Source organism: Ambystoma mexicanum, chromosome 6p, assembly GCF_040938575.1.
Source record: "Ambystoma mexicanum isolate Mex_15411 chromosome 6p, UKY_AmexF1_1, whole genome shotgun sequence".
In the NCBI taxonomy this organism is placed as follows: Eukaryota; Metazoa; Chordata; class Amphibia; order Caudata; family Ambystomatidae; genus Ambystoma; species Ambystoma mexicanum.
The window spans coordinates 1340380232-1340398290 of NC_090935.1; the positions used below are offsets into that span (position 1 = coordinate 1340380232).

At 44.5% G+C, this 18059-nt stretch overlaps 1 protein-coding gene across 4 annotated transcripts in view; it reads left to right on the forward strand.

Annotated features, from left to right (window-relative positions):
- JAK2 (Janus kinase 2) overlaps positions 1-18059 on the forward strand; it is a 1999562-nt gene that overhangs the window by 1024620 nt on the left and 956883 nt on the right. The window lies entirely within an intron of this gene.

Sequence of the window (18059 nt, forward strand, 5' to 3'; positions counted from 1 at the left end):
CCTGGTCTGCATCCGAAACGGCCGGGCAGAGACTGAATGTTTGAGACGGCGCATGGAGGTGCTGGCGGCGGGCGGAGAAGAGTCCTGTGCGCCCCATTCTGAGGGCAGGAGGGGCACCCGAGGTGCGGGTTGAGATCCGGGTAATCGGGTCCCGGAGGGGAGAGGACACGGGGGATCGGGAGGAAGGAGAAAGGAATTGTGGAAGCCCTATACGGAGGATACCTCAGGGCATACCCCCGGGAGGACGACTTGTGGTGGATCTGGGGAGAGGTGGAGGGACATCATAATAGGGGGGTACCGCCGAACGGGGCAAAGATTGCCCTGGCCCCTCCCACCGCATGACTGGCTGTGGTTGAGGATCTGCATAGGTTTGGGGAGAAATGATGAGGCGCCCTGGGCAGCGCAGGGTTGGTGAGAGATAAGACACATGGTGGTGAAAGCTGGCACTGGAGGAAGGGTTGAGTGGCCCATAGCAGAGGTGAGGGGTGTGCTCATTTGGGTGGCGGAAGGGACTCCATTGAAGGTGGAGGCAGTATTGAGGGATGAGATTGACAGCTCACCTTGTTTCCTTGGATAGTGTGCTCTCCGTCCTGCTTTCAGCACAGGGGCGCGTTGATTGATGCGGGCTTGTTGCCGCCTAGTTACTTCACTGGCAAGAGTCCAACAGGTAAGTATAATGAGTCTTTTGAACAGTTCTCTAACTTAGTTCCTTTCCTTCCTTAGATGATGGCCGGCGTCCGGGGATGGCGGCGTGCTGCTGAGATGAGTAGCGCTGAAGGTGAGTGAGAGCGCGATGCACCCCTTTCGTATTTGTTTAGAACTGAGTTCTTTTTCTGTGTCTTTTAGTGCCGCAATGTTTTCATCGTGATTGCGGGTTATGAAGAACAAATGCGGTGAGTAAGAGCAGTATGCGGCTCCTCTAGATGTTTCCACGCTAACGCGAGTGTCTTTTCCCTCTTGCAGATGGATGAGAAGTTCTGAAGACAGAGTTCCCCCAGAGCCGCTGGGATTCAGGTAAGCGTTTTGAAGCTCGAACAGTATTTAAAAAATAAGCGAAGATTTGCAGAATGCTTACTAATGCCTTTGTTTTCTGTTCTTTTCCCTTTTCCTTAGGAAGCGGCGTGCCGGGATGGGAATGACACCGCCGAAGATGCCCGCAGAACAGAAGGAGCGATGAATGATGGGCAGAAGTGCTGCAAGGTAAGGCTGTTCCTAACTGTGTTCTTGTTCTTGCAGGAGCTGAGCGCAGAAGAAAGATGCAGGCCTACTGGAGACCGATCCGAACATGGTGAGTGTCACGCTGCAGGTGCAGAAAACTCAAAGGATGTTTCTCTGCCTGGGCGTGGCTTAAATAGTCCCTGGGTATCCCAGGTGTCTCTGGGCTGAACCACACCCAAAAGACTAGACTGCACATGCAGTTCTGGGAACCGAAATATGTGGGGGCATCCATCTTGTCCCTATCAATACACTGCAAGTCCAATCCCCAATGTTATCCTATGGGAGTGAGTGAGTCTGGTGCCACAAGCGCCAAGTCTGACTCCAAGTGGGTCTTTGGAGGGATGGAGAGGCCCTTGAGGGCCATGTAGGTGATCATGGCCTGGCTCCAGCATGACACCTTGGAGGGCTGGCGACATGAGGGGCAGGAATCATGACAACAACTTATTTCAACAATCCAATTAGGAGTTCATACATTTTAAAATAATAAATTTCACATTATTAATAATAGTGTCCCGATGTTATTTCATTAAAATATTCTAAAAATGTTAACCACATAGGATACATTGTAAAATTCCAAATAGTACAATTCACTGAGTACAATAGGCTCCATGTTTGATCACTATGGTAATTCTCCAACTTGTAGCTAATATTGTGACATCCTTTTTGATGGAACATATTCAATTTTACACAATTCATTAAAAGATGTCTAGGAGTTTCAATAATGCAATTGCATAATATACATAACCGTTGGGAATAAGGTAGATTTACCCATGCACCAGTTATGGAATACGTCAGAAGTTGATCCAGTTTTATTATCATTGTGAATCTCCTTACATTCATATGTCAGTGATTTATCAAATATTTGCAAGGTGACTCGACTGGAAATGCCTGCTTCACGTAGTCTCCATATTTTTAAATTGACCTTAGTAAGTGATATTAGCATTTAGATCCCAAATGTTTGCCGATTTTGTATTTGCATTTCACTTAGTTATGACTCCCTGTGTCAAACTGATATCCTATATCTTCAAGAACTGTAATACATCAACCCTCCATTGCTTAAGTACTTTATCTGTACTTTCTTTCTGTAATACATTTTTAAAATTAGAATATAGACTGTCCTGTTTATCTACTCTATCATACGGATATAGGATATACCCATCAATATCTTCTTGCGTATAGTTAATGACTAAATTCCTAATTCGCAGTCTAGACCTTCGACCGGTTTATTAGTAGGCAGACCAATGGCTTTCCTCCAAATGTCGCTGTCTATTTTTTTTCAAAAAGGAAGTTTCTCTTTTGATGAATACCTCAAGTCCGTAACTTGCACATGGAACTATACAAGTTTTATATAATTTAATGAATCCTTCAATGGAATAAGTGCTCTTGGTTCTCACAAAGCTTAATGCTGCCATCATTTTTTTCCCTATTTTCTGATTTATATAATCCTCCAATAAATTAACAGTCAAAGTATCGGATATAAACATTCCAAGATATGTATACAAATGCATAGTATTTATCTTATGCAAGTCCATTAACCATGTAGAGTTACCATACTTTTTCTTTTTAGGCCCAATCACCATGATTTTGGTTTTATGGAAGTTAACTACAAGATTATTCTTTTTAGAGTATTCCAGAAGCGCATCCATGCTACGCTGTAAACCAATTTTGGTTATTATCCATCAATATTGCCCACCCGTCTCCCTCCCCACCCACCACTCTGTGATTGGGCCTTAGTGCCCTGTGTTAGCACCTGCAAAGGGCTAGTACCTGTGCAGTTATTCGAGTCGCCATTTAACATCCTGGCTATCTGGTGAGTTATTTTGCTGCACTGCTCATAGGCCTTTTAGGCTTTCATTCATTTGTTTAATAACTGACTATATTTGTGCAAAAATTGCTCTCTGCGCCTACAATCTCGACTCCCACCCCATTCGGATCGCCATGATGACAAATGCTCAATGAGATCCCACGCACTGACGTCAATGAATACACTTACTAAGTCACTATTAAGCAAAAGCATGCTTGAAATCCGGAATAGCAAGCTCCTTAGATTATAACTCCATCCGAACACTCACATCTCATATTACTATGCTTACTCTCTACTCCTCACCAACACGCAATTAGAGTGCAGCTACACCCCTTGATTAATTTCGGCCTACCTGCTCACATACAACCACTACTCCACCTCATCATTCTAATGAAATGCAGCTACATTTGCTGGCCACTTGCTGGCTGCACTACCACAGTTTGCCTCAATTTTCTATTTATTTTATTTATCTGCGCTCCTCGGCTTCTGCATTTTCCGCCCCCCCCCCCACCCCCTCTTCCATGCACTTTTTCCCTTTTCCCTTTCCCATGCACTTGAGCATTCCCAATGTCACTGGGCCTAGTAAGATCGTTTTTATGTTGTGCTGTGTTCTCCCTTGTTCCCCTCCCTTGCCTAGTCGCGCTCTGAAACACTTGTGTACGAGCGCAATACAAATAAAATATCATATCATACATCTCATGAATGCCGGCCTAGCTGCACACATAAGCGTCCTACACAGGCCTAACGCAGCCAGAAACCAATCTTGAGGTCCATCCTCCAGACTGCACACATTCAATTTATATTAAATACCTCCACCCCAAAAGCTAGAATGCAGCTACCATTAGCCAATTCCATTGGCTGCCCACATAATTGGTGCACTCAAGCACCCTTTGACACCTTACTCTCTCAACTGACCTGGACTATGGTCCCCGAGGGCGTTCAACCTACCAGCGCTTTAAGGTCATACCAATGATATATAGAGCGCTATATAAATGCCGAATAACATAGCATAATATTGTATCATCAGCATAGGCAAGCCATGCAAGATGCTTACCCCCATCTTTCAGTGGAACGTTCCTAGAGCTGTTAATATTATTCCCTGCCTATGAACCATATAGATTATAAAGGTTAGGTGCCAGGGAGCAGCCCTGTTTTTGACCCACATTGGTCGCAAATATTGCTCAATATCACCTCCTGATTCAACCATATTTGAGCCATGGTGTCTGTATAAAATCCACATATAAAATAAAGTAAAATGGGATTAAGATTCCACTGCTGCAATTTATTCCATAGACATTCTCGATCAACGGTATCGAAGCATAACATAATATTGTATCAAGAGCACAGGCAAGCCATGCAAGATGCTTACCCCCAACTTTCGGTGGCACCTTCGTACTGCTGTTAATATTATTGCCCGTACATGAACCATATAGATTATAAAGGTTAGGTGCCAGGGAGCAGCCCTGTTTTTGACCCACATTGGTCGCAAATATTGCTCAATATCACCTCCTGATTCAACCATATTTGAGCCATGGTGTCTGTATAAAATCCACAAATAAAATACAGTACAATGGGATTAAGATTCCACCCCTGCAATTTATTCCATAGACATTCTCGATCAACGGTATAGAAGGCTCCTTTCAAATCAATTAAACAAATAAAAAGAGAACCATCCTTCCCCAGACTTTTTCTTAGAAGTCCACACATTGTGCAAAGAGGACATACCTTGACGAAAAACCAGTCTGTTGTTTTGAAAGCATATCATTTTTCTTTATCCATTTATTGGTCTTTTAGTTGTATTTGTGCAAACATTTTGGAGTAGGCATCTGTTAAGGCCAGTAATCTATAATAATGGGGGTCATCACGCACACCTTTCTTGTATACTGGGATTAATATGGTAGCCTTCCAACTTGTGGGTATAAAACCGTTATATCCAATTGTTTGGAGCCCTTGAGAGAAAATATTCGCCCAATATCCTGGATTACTTTTAAATGTCAAATTGGTATTCCATCGGGTCTTGGGGACCTAGAGGCGTTTGTTTTGTTAATTATACATTCAATATCTTTGGTATTAAATATGATATCTTTAGATTTATCTACATCTTCAAATTTCATACCAGGTTTTATATTTTGAATATCATTCTAATACACCTCTTTAGATGAGCTATTTGAGTAGTCATAACGTAATCCTCAAATATATTATTTTTAATATTTTGTATCTCTTTATACCACTCAATTTTACCAATAGAACCAGCCTATAGTAACTCCTCGTAGGGTTACCCTCTCATTTAACCAAATACTGACCATCGTATAGAAGGTTGCCCAGCAAGGTCATCTATAGTTTAGTTTATTATTTGATAATGCGCTCCAAACCCTGGGGTAGCTGGGCGCAGCGGTAACAAGAATACTTAAGCTTGGTTACATACAATCGGTACATACAGTGGATGCATTACATGTTATTACAGTATTTACAATACAGATATACGAAATGTGGGTACTTCGCATCACACAGGGGGTGGTGAGGTAGTCTATAGTACAGGTTTCAGGAATATCATGGTAGTTACATGAATGATCCAGGGCCTAATGCAGGGGATCAGTTTAGTGGGTGTCATTGGTCCAGAGCCAACTTTTCACGTTACATCTGAATCTAGAGTTTGGTTGATCAACTCTCAATGCAGTAGGGAGTGCATTCCAGGCACGGGCAGCACTAACAGGGAAGCTTGCTCCACGCGCTTTTGTTAGTCTGAATCTGGGAATTTCTAGTAAGAGATGGTTAGAAGCTCTGGTGTGGTGACTAAAGGATTTTCTGGTCAGTCTAGAGGAGATATATGGGGCACAGTATTGCTCAGTCCTTTATGGGTGAGAGATACTTTCTTGAGGAGAATTCTGTCACTAATTTTTAACCAGTGATGGTCTTTCCTGATGTTGGATATATGCACTCTGCGGGGTATGTCCAAAGCTGCTCTGAGACCATTATTCTGCAATATTTGCATTTTGTTTATGACAGTTTTATTGGCACCTGCATATAGGCCGTTGCAGTAGTCCAATTTAGGCATTACTAAGGCGTTGGCAAGAGTGATAGTTAGTTTTGGAGAGGTAGGGTCTACAGGCCCTGATTAATTTGCAGGTGTAGGCTGTGGAGGAAGCCAAAGAATTGACTTGTTTTTTAAGAGATAGTGTGGAATCAAGGTAGAAACCTAATGTTTTTACCTCGGTTACCACCTTGATTATGTTGCCATCAATATTAAAGGAAGTATAGCTAGGGCTTAGTTTTTTTAGGTTAGCGTCGGAACCCAAGATCAGCATCTCTGTTTTGTTGTCATTCAGGCAAAGGCCGTGAGAGACCATCCATGCCTGAATGAGGAGGTAAATCTTGTTTACTAGAGCTGTGTCTTCGACAAAGTTGCCAGATAGTGGTATGGGTATCTGCAAGTCATCCGCGTAATTAGTATAGGTTACCCCCAATCTGTCAAGTTTGTCGAAGAGTGGCTTAGTGAAGATGTTGTACATTGTGGGGGAGACACATGAACCTTGTGGGACACCACAGGTGATTTGTATTGGGTCCGCTGAAGCTACAGGGGAGAACACTCTCATCGTACGGTTGGCTAGGAAGGATTGTACCCAGGCTCTAGCTTCACTTGAGAAATAGGTGGCAGATGCTAGGTGCTTGCATAACACTGCATGGTCCACCAGGTCGAAGGCCGCCGATAATCAAGGAGGAGGAGCATAGCTGTTTTACCTTTATCCTTCAACTCGTCGATTTGTGCCTTGAGGTCAATTAAGGCCGTTTCAGTGCCGTGTTGGGGTCTGAATCCAGATTGGCGTGATCCTAGTAGTTGGTTTGTCTCCAGATAGTTTTGGATCTGGAGGTAGGCTACTCTGTCAATAATTTTAAGGAGGAATGGGACCGTGGTAATGGGCCTATAATTAGTAGGGATGGCTGGGTCAAGGGTCTGTTTTTTGAGGAGAGGCAGTACCCAGGATTCTTTGAGGTTGGTGGGTACAGTACTAGATCTAAAGCAGATGTTGAATAACTTGGAAATGAAGGGTGCTAAGTCTCTAGCTGCGTCCTTGATAACTTGTGCCGGGCAGCTGTCGCCTTGGCAGTTCGATGCTTTCAGAGATGATATAACCTTTTAAGTTTCCAGAAAGGATATGTTGGTAAACCTGAATGGTGTGCAGCTGCTTAGTGTATCTGTTCTAGGAGTATCTATCAGAGGGGTAGTATGTGATCCTGTGGAACTCAAGAATGCTTTCCTCTTTGCAATTTTGGTTTGTGAGTAAATATTTTATTTGCTAAGGCATTTTGGATGCTGGTACACCATTGTTTGTCCTTGGGGACGTTATCTGTGGGAGCAATCGGGTTTTCCATTTCCCAGAGGATGGAGAAAAGTTCTTTAGAGTTAGCTTTACTAATTCCCTCATTGAATGTGTCTTTTTTGGTTTGGATTATTTCTTTCTTATATTTGTTCGAAAGGTTGGCAAGTAGAGATTTATTCTCAACTGAAGGTGTGTCTCTCCAAATAGCTTGGAGTTTACGTTTTTGGATTCGTAGTTCTTTGAGATGGGGGGTAAACCATGAGTTGAGGTGAGATTCTTGTTTACTTTTACGTAGTTTGATAGGGGCAATCGTGTCCAAGGCTTTGGACATAGTGTTATTGAATGTCTCAACTAGCGTATTTGGGTCAGAGTTAATAGCGCTAGCAGTGAGCGCTGGTAGGAGGAGTGGGAGTAGTTATTCAGCACTAATTTCTTTTTTGCTTCTAGTTGGCAGGGGTGGTGCTATTTCACGAGTATCTGATTTTAGAGGTTCTATAATGGATGAGAAACAAATAAGGTGGTGGTCGGTCCAGCTTTGTGGTGTGATATTAGAGATAGTGGTGGCACAATTACGGTTGGCTATCCAGTCTAATGTGCAACCTTTTATATGTGTAGGAGCGAAGACATTTTGGGTAAGGCCATGATCGACTAAAACTGATTGGATAGAATGGGCCTTTTTGTCCTCAACATCATTAAATCCCAGGTTGAATTCACCTAGTAGTAGGAGCTTGGTGGAATCTTTGATGTTGTTGGCAAGGAGGCTGGAGAGGTCTTCCTCAAAGTTACCTAGAGGGCCTGGGGGGTCTGAACACAAGAAGAATGGTTAGTGTACTATTGTTAGAAATGGGTCATTTAGCTGAGAGTAGTTCGCAGGATGTCATTACTGGAGGTGGGGTAAGTCTTGCAGCTAGCGTGTGTTTAGCAATGATAGCCAGGCCACCTCCTCTGGAGTTGGGCCGATCGACTCTAAGCATATTGTAGTTGTCTGGCATGGCAATCATAAGTGCGGGACCTGCAGCATCATGGAGCCAAGTCTCGGAGACAGCCAAAAAATCTAGGTTATCCATAGGGAGTATGTCGCCAATTTCCGTGTTATGTGCTAAAAGGGACCTCTCATTGATAAGGGCTCCTGATAGGGTGGGAGTTGTGATTTTTTTCTTGGATAGGTCTAAGTTTGGGGTGCTTGGATCTCTTCTGATTATGATGAGAGTCGGCCTGTCAATCAAGGAGAGATCAAATTCCTTGTGTATATTATAGGCAGAGGTAGTACAAGGGACTGATGGGATGAATTTCTTTTCTACTGCTTGATGTTTTTGCGCCAAGTGCCCACACAGTATTTAGTTTGACCTACACGTGTTGCCATATAAATGCTTAGAAGTCGTGAAATCTTTCAAGATGCCCTGATAAATCCTTAGCATACCACCACAGAACTGTCCTATTTATAGCAGTTCTGTCTTTGTGCCTTCTGCATTAGGGTATCTGAAAATCTTAGCCCTAAATATTCATATTGTGAACACGATTCCAATTTTATACCATTGTTAAAAATCAATGTATATGATCTCTCAGGTTTTACAACCACTTTGATGTTACTTTTCATAATTAAGCTGCTAAGTTCATGGTAAATACTGTAAATTAACGCCAGCTTCTTTAGGGCTGACAGTCCGTCCAATTAGGATAGTATCGTCTGTATGATATGATATGGCATTTGTAACGCGCCTATACACAAGTGTTTCAAGGCGCGACGAGGCGGGGGGGACAGAGGGAGACAGACAACGATCCTACTAGGCCAGGTGTCATTCAGATCACGCAAGGGTAGGGGGACTGGGAAAAAGTGCAGGGGAAGGGGACAGGGGAAGTGCAGTACATGGTTAGTAACATACAAGATAAATAATAGGGCCAGCTGGTGGCAAGTGCAAAGGTAAGTGCCAGGAGAAGGGGCTGTAGGATACAGAGACAGTCCCGTAGTGCATGTAGGCAGTGCAAGGAAGAGCGGCTGGGCCAGGACATGAGATCGGTGAGTGGCCCAGTTGCAGATTTAGTGCAGGTTCAGTGATTTTAGCAGGGGAGAGAGGGAGAGAAAGCGGAGGCAAAGAGGAAAGTTTTGAGGTGCTTCCGGAACCGGAGATGGCTCTCCTCAAGTTTCAGGGAGGCAGGAAGGCTGTTCCAGATGGAGGCCCCTGCTGCGGCGAGAGATCTACCACCAGCTCGTTGCTTGGAGAAGCGGCTGACCCTGAGGTAGTTGGAGATGGATGAGCAAAGGGCTCGAGAAGGAAGATATTTAGGAAGAGAGAGTTGAAGTTATTTCGGCCCAAGGCCCCAGAAGGCCTTGTGGAAAATGCAGAGGGTTTTGAACTTAATCCTTGCATCCACTGGGAGCCAGTGTAGTGATTTCAGTCCTGGAGAGATACGGTCCCTGGGCTTGAGGCCAAGGACAAGTCTCGCAGTCCTGTTCTGGATGAGTTGCAAAGGACGGAAGAGTAGAGGCAGGAAGATTTAGATAGAGGCTGTTACAGTAGACCAGCCAGAGAGAACTAGATCTCTGGAGACAGTGAGCTTCTGGGGGAAGGAGAGAAAAGGAAGGATACCTCTGAGGAGGTGTAGCTGGTATGTGACTTCTTAGAGACATCAGAGATGTGAGGAGAGAAGGAGAGTGTGGAGTCGAAGATGACCCTGAGGTTTTTTGTCGTGCAGGTAGGAGCAGGAAGAGGGCCAAGGGAGGCCGGCCAGAGAGCTGCAGGGAAGGAGGGAGTTGATGTGCCGATAAGTAGAATCTCAGTCTTACTGGCATTAAGGCAGAGGTCGTTGGCGGCACACCATTCCTGGATAGCAGAAAGACAGTCAGAGATGAGGGAAGTGGAAGAGAAGCCCGAGGGTAGCCTGAAAATGAGCTGGGTATCATCCGCTTATCACTGAAAGTTGGGACAGGAAGTGGCTATGCGGTGAGCAAGAAATGCAAGATACTGATTGAACAGCCAGGGGGAGAGGTTAGATCCCTGGGGGACACCAGAGGTAGAGAAAAAGATGTCAGAGAGGAAGGAACCCAGTTGGACCTGGGAGGGTTCATTGGAGAGGAAGGAGGACAGCCACGCCAGAGCTTGACCAGTGATACCCAGGTTATCAGGGAGACGGTTGAGTAGGATGGTGTGGTTAACAGTGTTAAAGGCAGAGGAGAGGTCGAGCAAGATGAGAACACAAGGGGTATTAGAGTCAAGGTTTGAGAGCAGGTCCTCACGGATGTTCAGGAGAGCAGTTTCCGTGCTTCTGGCAGCTCTGAAGCCAGACTGATGGTCATGAAGACTACCAGCAGATTCAGCATGGAGGTTAAGCTAGGAGATGGCCAGTTTCTCCAGGAGCTTGCCCAGGAAGGGAGTGATAGAGATTAGGCGATAGTTAGCTGGGCAGGAGGGGTCAGAGGAGGGTTTCTTAAGAAGGGGGTGCACAAGGGAGTGCTTGAGGGGGGATGGGAAGACTCCAGAGGCGAAGGAGTGGATGCAGAAGTCAGCCAAGGCAGGCGCCAGGGAGTCGATGTGGTCCTTGATAGTTTTGGAGGAACAGGGGTGGGCCTATTTTAATGAGACTTTCATAGATCGGACTTGTCTCGAAACCTCGTCAGCAGAAAAAAGGGGAAAGGCAGAGAAGGAGGGAGGAGGGGTGACTGCCGAAAGGCCAGAGGGAGAGCAGGGAATAGGGGAGGGGAGGTGATAGGAGGAGAGTGAGGACAGGATGTCTTGAGTTTTTGAAATGAAGTTAGAGGCCAGTGCTGCGCAGAGGGCCTGGGAGGGGACAGGAGAGGTGGATACTGCAGCAGGGTTGACCTGCTATATGTTAGCCTACTATATGTTAGTGCACAAATCCTTCTAGTAGTGATTGGGGGACATCTGTTGCTTCCTTAAGGGTTTGCGTCAAGGCGTTTGGGTGTAAATTGAAAAGCAGGAGTGCACCCCTTTTACATTTGTGATCTTAAAATTGTCTGAGTGTTCTCCCTTGCATCGAACTCACTTAAAATGCAAAAGCATGGCAGTAGCTAGGTAGTTTACAGGTATTCACAAATTCAGTACTTCATTTCATAACATTTCCAATAGCCTTCTACCATTTATGCTAGGGTGCAAGTTATGCCACAGTTAATGGCTTTGCCTTGAGATGCAAACTTTAAAAATGTCCTAGGGGAGTGTGGGCCGAGCCTTATCGGATATCCCTTGACCCAAGTGATATGACATGTGACATACTGGCAGTGGCAACACTGGCATGTTCCTGTGTGAAATGCACGGTCATGGCCTCATTGATATTTTACACCAAAATTAAGTGAAGCAGTTTAAAATAATTCTGAACCACTGGTATTGCTCTGGGTGACTGGTCTGCACCATTACACAAGGTACCCGACCAACCATTTCCAAACAAGCTTTTGTCCTGCCACCAATGGGATCAGTCCAGTCAGAACTGCTGGCCAATGTCTCCTTGAGATGGGAACACCAGCAACCCCAAATTTATTTGCCCTTTGACCTGAACTGTCAATGTGATTCCGTAGGTGTAGTAAGGCATGCTTTCAGTCCATCATAACCACTGGCATTGCTGTCTTTAGCCTTGTATGCAACTCCGTTTTGGTCTTGCCACCAATCTGAGAAGTCTGTGCCTACTGCCAGAACGCCGGGCCGAAACGTGGCTTGGGTTGCTTGTGTTCCAAGCAGAGAGGGCATACTATAGGAGTTAGAAATGGCTGGTCCTATTGGTGCAGGACCAAGACCAATTTGCAAATGGATGGTCACCTTCTGGAACACTGGTCGAGAATGGTTAAACGAATGGCGTTGAAAGCTGCCCAGTGTGATGGTAGCTGTTATGATTAATTCAAAGAACGGCATCCATCGCTTTTCGATTTAGTTTAATCTTTTATTGCAGAATTGCATTTCAAACCCTATTTTTCACCTATCATTTTTGTAGTCAAACCCAAGCAATAGACCATTTTTATATTTGTAAGGTACTTCAGTTGTTTGTTGCAATTGCTGCAAAGATATGTGTAAGCTGCAGATCACAAGTTACATCGGGACTGAGCTGGCAACGCATTTGTTCCTTCTGTGGCTGATAACATGAGTATGCTCCACTTGACTCGGGCTCTCCTGTCTGAGGATTAGGTGGCAGAGAACTTCAAGGGACATAGAGAAACAGAGCAGCTTGCTGTCTGAAACCCTAGGGTACTTTCGCATGACACCCAGAAAACCACCCATATTGGAGCAATAGTGTCCTGGTTTGTGGGACAGAAAGAAGAAACACTAAGTGTAGCAGTTGTCCAGCATCCCCCACGCCCAAGATAAGTGATCCCACAACCACCCTACTCCCGATCAGGGCAATAAGTGGCAACTGTATGGCCACAGCTCCTACGCCAGTGCCGTGGTGGAGTAAAATAAATTGTGCTGGTGAACTTGTTATACAGAATAATTCCCTTTTCCGGCAAGCCTCCTTGCTCGCTAAGCATTGTGCTATCATTTATTTCACTTTTCTGTTAGGAAAGAAACATGGCTTGCAAGAGGTTGTGCTATGATCAAGCTGTGGTCCAATTCACCGTTTGGCAAGTGCTTTGAAAGCCATCAATATAAATATAATATACAGAGCAAAAGTCTATTAATGCAGGTAGGAGTGAGGTTTATCTTTTGTGGCACACACTTAACAGAATTACTACTAGGTTATCTCAATTTTGGCATTATTTACCAAGGATCATAGGTCAAGTGCGGAAGCCGGGCTGTGAGCCAAGGTTTTCTGGTTGCATACTTTGCAACTGTCTATGTTATGTAGTACCCTCAGCCGAGGTCTAATAGAACCTGAAGGCAATGGGATCGGAGCTGAAAAGCCAGGTCTGTCTGAGCATTTCATGCTAGATGAGGGCCAAGTTTAGATGACTTTAATCTCTCTTCTGAGTTTTAGATGTGTGATGACATTGCCTCCTCTTAGTTGTCGTTTGATAAGTCATGCATTTTATTTGTATGCATGTGTACGCAAGTTGCAACCCCACAAAAACAAATATTCAGTAAATGTACTGGTATTTTTCAGTTTAAAAAAAAAATGGGTTTGCATTGTAGCGCAGCACCGGTCATGTTGTTGCTCATCAAACCAGATTGGATACGATTATTTTAGCGTGAGATATAAATTGCTACTGCCATGATGTCTCCCGAATAGATGAAATGCAAACCATGATATATAAGGCGATTGGGAGCAAAGGGGCTCTCATTGGGTAGACCTAATGAATTGCTGGCAAATGTATACATCAAATAGTAACACTCGAGGCGGTATACCCAGTCACCCTGCTTGGTGGTGGATTTCCAATTTTTCCCTTTTGGCTCTACATAGTTAACGAAATATTACATATAGCAACCAAAGTTAGCGATAGTGCTAGGTATTGAAATTGCCTATATTAGAGATTTCTTTAGGGTTATTCTGGAAATCTAATTACTTAGGCACCCTATAACACAGCTAAATATAATGACATTTTGTGAGAATCGTTCAACGTTACAGACACCTACAAATTGTCGATATTCTCGATTTCCACATTTAAAGAAATAATCAGGTTTTTAAAATGTTTGCATCTAATACTTTAAAATGTAAAATAAAATGGGTTCCTTAGTTCACGATTTTGACCTAGTCTTTTAAAGAATCTGACTTGTGCTTGGTCCAGTGGAGTTAGTATCGGCGTGTTAGATTTGTCCATATATGTACGTTTCTGGGCGTTTGGCTGGGCAAGGGATGCTTGATATTGGCTGGTACTTGGTGGGATTGTCTGTGTTCCTGTGGAATGTGATATGTCATTTAGAACGCGCCTATACACAAGTGTTTCAAGGTGCAACAAGACAAGGAATGGGCATAGGGAAGACAAGCGATCTTTCTAGGCCTTGTGACATTCAGATTGTGCATGTGTGACAACGCGAAGTGCAGGGGAGGGAGAGGTGCTGGGAAGATGGAGGGCGAAGTGCTGTCAGGGTAGCATTGCTCTGAATGAGTACGGCCAGGGAAGTGCCGGTTGTAGAGGTTGCTGTCAAATCCCCTAAGTGTACAGTGGCCCAGAGGCAGTGCCGGGAAACTGATCGGGGCAGCCTGGTACGCAGTGAGACTCTGAGGGTAACGGGCAACAGCTAACAGGTAGGTCAGCAGGGGAGGGAGAGAGAGAGAAATCGTCAGAGAAAATGAAGGTTTCGAGCTCAGGTGGTCAGGCTCAAGTTCGAGAGGGGCAGGGAGGCCATTCCAGAGGGAGGCGCCTGCAGAGGAGAGATCTACCCCCCACTCTCTGCCTGGAGAAGCATCTGACCCTCAGAGAGTTCCGAGCAAAGAGCTCGAGAAGGAAGGTATTTTGGAAGAGAGCTTTGGATGTAGTGCGGGCCCTGGCTCCAGAAAGCCTTGTGGACTATGCAGAGGTTCTTGAACTTGGTCCGTGCAGCCACTGGGAGCCAGTGTAGAGATTTCAGGGCTGTAGCCACCAGGGGTAGCGGAAATGACATCAAACGACGCTTGACCTCTGATGCTATCGCAGGAAGGGATGTCATTTGACCCAACCCCGCAGTGACATCACGGAAAGCTGTGGAACATGCCCTTTCACCCCTTCACAAAACAGGACGTGGTATCACATAACATTGTTCCGAAGTACACTGCGAAAAATATGGTTACGATATCACTGTAATGTGATATACATTTCATACAAGAGTGGATCACCATATGAATCATTAATTTCAGTGTGTACAGGACCATATTACCAAATTACTGTGAATGCAAGTAGACTTCCAAGGCCAAATGATAATGATGCGTTAGTATATGGCACTTACACTTAAGGGTTTATATAGAACAAATATACATTCAATATCACCCAACCTGTGTTGGTACTCATTTATTGACCTCAGAAATATGAAAGGCTGAGTTGGCCTTGCCGGGATTCGGACTTGCAAATCACACACAAATCACACACACATCCACTGAGCTATCTTACCGGCTAAGCTATCTTACCGGCTATACTAAAATGAGCAATTACATGTCTGAATGTTCTCAAAGTCAGAAAGCAAATTACACTCTGTACTGGATACCATTAAACTGGTAACTGAGATTTAACAGGAGGCCATTTCATCTGCTGGTCTGGTGCAAAGTTGGCCACATGTGAAGCATGCCTGGATCCACTTTTCAGCCTTCAGAGGTTGTCAAACTACATATTATTGGGAGGGTACATAACTGTTTATTAAAGAATTGAGAGTAGTGCAGGGAAAACGGCGCACTCATATGATATCCCGTACTCTGGGCACTCGTTACCTCATACATTCAAGCAAACATCCTGAACAGCATGCCATGGAGATTGGAAAGATACACATTACAACAAAGCATTAATTGTGGCACAATGAAATCAAGGGCAAATTTATGTGCTATGGTCAAACATTTCTACACTGTACACAAGCTTTTAAGCACACAGATTTTGTCAAGTGACCGACGACACTGAGATGGAATGTCCTGTGATGAATGTAACAGACAATGTCAGATGAAAACATGCTATAACTGCAACTTGCGAATATCAAAATACATAGTCCGTATTGAATGCTTATTCTATTCTAAATGCCTTTTGGACGTTTTTGTCTGCATTGTAACTTTGAGGTGTTTAAGAACAGACTAAGTCAGTGACTCACCCCTTAAAGTGTGCCTGAAATAAACCTTGAATGAGTCTAGCAATTATTGTACAGAATTCCAGAAAGACAAATTATTTGTTTTTCCTATTCTTTCTTATTTGGGGTCACTGCTCGAAGTGTTAGACTTGTGTAAGCCTCTGGTTTTTTAAAGATACCTGAACAAGAAAGCCAGCCACTCCAGAAAGAAAGAGCCACATGGCACTGACCCCAGCCAGTTAAAAAAAAGAAGTTTACATTTTTCTTTAGGGATCGCAAGAAAAATCCCAGCTGCAACCCCTTAATGACATCCCTGTGGATGCATACGGTCCCTGGGATTGAGGCCAAGGTTGTGTCTCGCTATCCTGTTCTGGATAAGTTGCAGAGGGTGGAGAGCAGAGGAAGGCAGGTAGAGAAAGAGGCAGCTGCAGTAGTCCAGCCTAGAGAAAACCAGGGCGGTGGAGACAGTGAGCTTTTGGGGGAAAGTGAGAAGGGGAAGAATACCTCTCAGGAGGTGCAGCTGGTAGTGGAGCCAAAGGTGACACCAAGGTTTTTTGCCTCACAGGAAAGCGAAGGAAGAGGGCTCAAGGCAGACTGCCAGAGGTAAAGCGGGTGCAGGGGTCCCAATGAGAAGGATCTGTCTTACAGGCATTAAGGCAGAAATTGTTGGGAGGCGCACCACTCTTGAATCGCGGATAGACAATCAGGAATGAGCAAGAGTGGAGAGGAGTTTGAGGGGAGCCTGGAAGTGAGCCGAGTGTCATCCGCATAACACTGAAAGTTAGAAGAGAAGGTAGATATCAGGTGTGCCAAAGGTGCGAAGTAGAAGAGCCATGGTGAGAGTATAGAGCCCTGGGGAACGCCACACGTGGAGAGAGAGGTGCTGGAGAGAAAGGACCCAAGTTGTACCTGGGATGGTCGGTCCAGCAGGAAGGAGGACAACCACTCCAGGACCTGATCTGTGATGCTCAGGTTCTCACGGAGTCGATTGATCAGGATGGCGTGATTGACCGTGTCAAAAACAGAGGAAAGGTCAAAGAGGAATCTTGGAAAATGGGTTTAATGTAGGTGGATTTGACACTTCTGGTTCTTGTTTCCAATGAGTGTTTCATGAGCTTGCAGAAATATTATGCAGGTGTTGCTTGGCTGAGGATGTTCTTGTAGATGCCTGGTGTGCCATGGTCTGCAGGGGAGCTAGCTTTGTTACTTTCCTTCACCAGTTTAGCAGAGTATTCTGAGAAAGTTTCTGCCAAACAGGTCAGCATTGTGGTTGCTTCAGGGGGATGCATTAGTGGTGTTTTTGTTGATCATCTCGTTGAGCATAGGGTTAATTATTTGCCGGATGTTTATCACTTGGTTTTTAATGTGACTTGAGAGGTCATCACAAAGTTTCTGCGAGTGAGTCGGGACATTATTGCATGATGTTGTGTTTCTCATCTCGTTATGGATGTCGAACATCTTTTATATTTCTTGCTTTCCAGTTTCTTTTGTCATTGTGTATTTTGTTTGTTTTGAGGATTTCTGCTTTGCACAGCCTTATGATTTTCGTACGCAATTTTGTCTTGTTTGTTTCCCTTTGCTTGCTAGAATTTCTGGTTTGTTTTCCTCAAAACTGAGTTGGGGAGTAAACCATCTTGGGGCCAACTTCTTTTGGGAGAGTGTGAAGACATTTATCGGTGCTATGGTGTTTAGGGCTTCTGTGATCCATTATAGATTGTTGAAAGAGGTGTCCATGCTGTACCTATTTGTATTGCAGCTAAAAAGATGCATCCACACACACTGTAAATTATGATTACATCGTTGCTATTTTGCCCTGTCTCTGTTGATGTTCATAGTATTGGTTAAAATGAAGCTTTTCATGGCAGTACCCATTGCAAAGCAGGCAGATGTTTGCTTTTGTGACCTAGGTAGGAAATTTGACAGTTTACGAAGCCAATGAAGCAGTATCAATGACTGCAGTAGAGCAGCGGATGTTGGTTTTCACTTCCCAAACATATAATGATAGTCTATGTATTCATTTCTAGTACGCCCACACTGAAGTCCGGTCGTTAGGTGGTCCTGCGCAGCCTATGATAGCATGCATCATTTTAGTATCTTGGT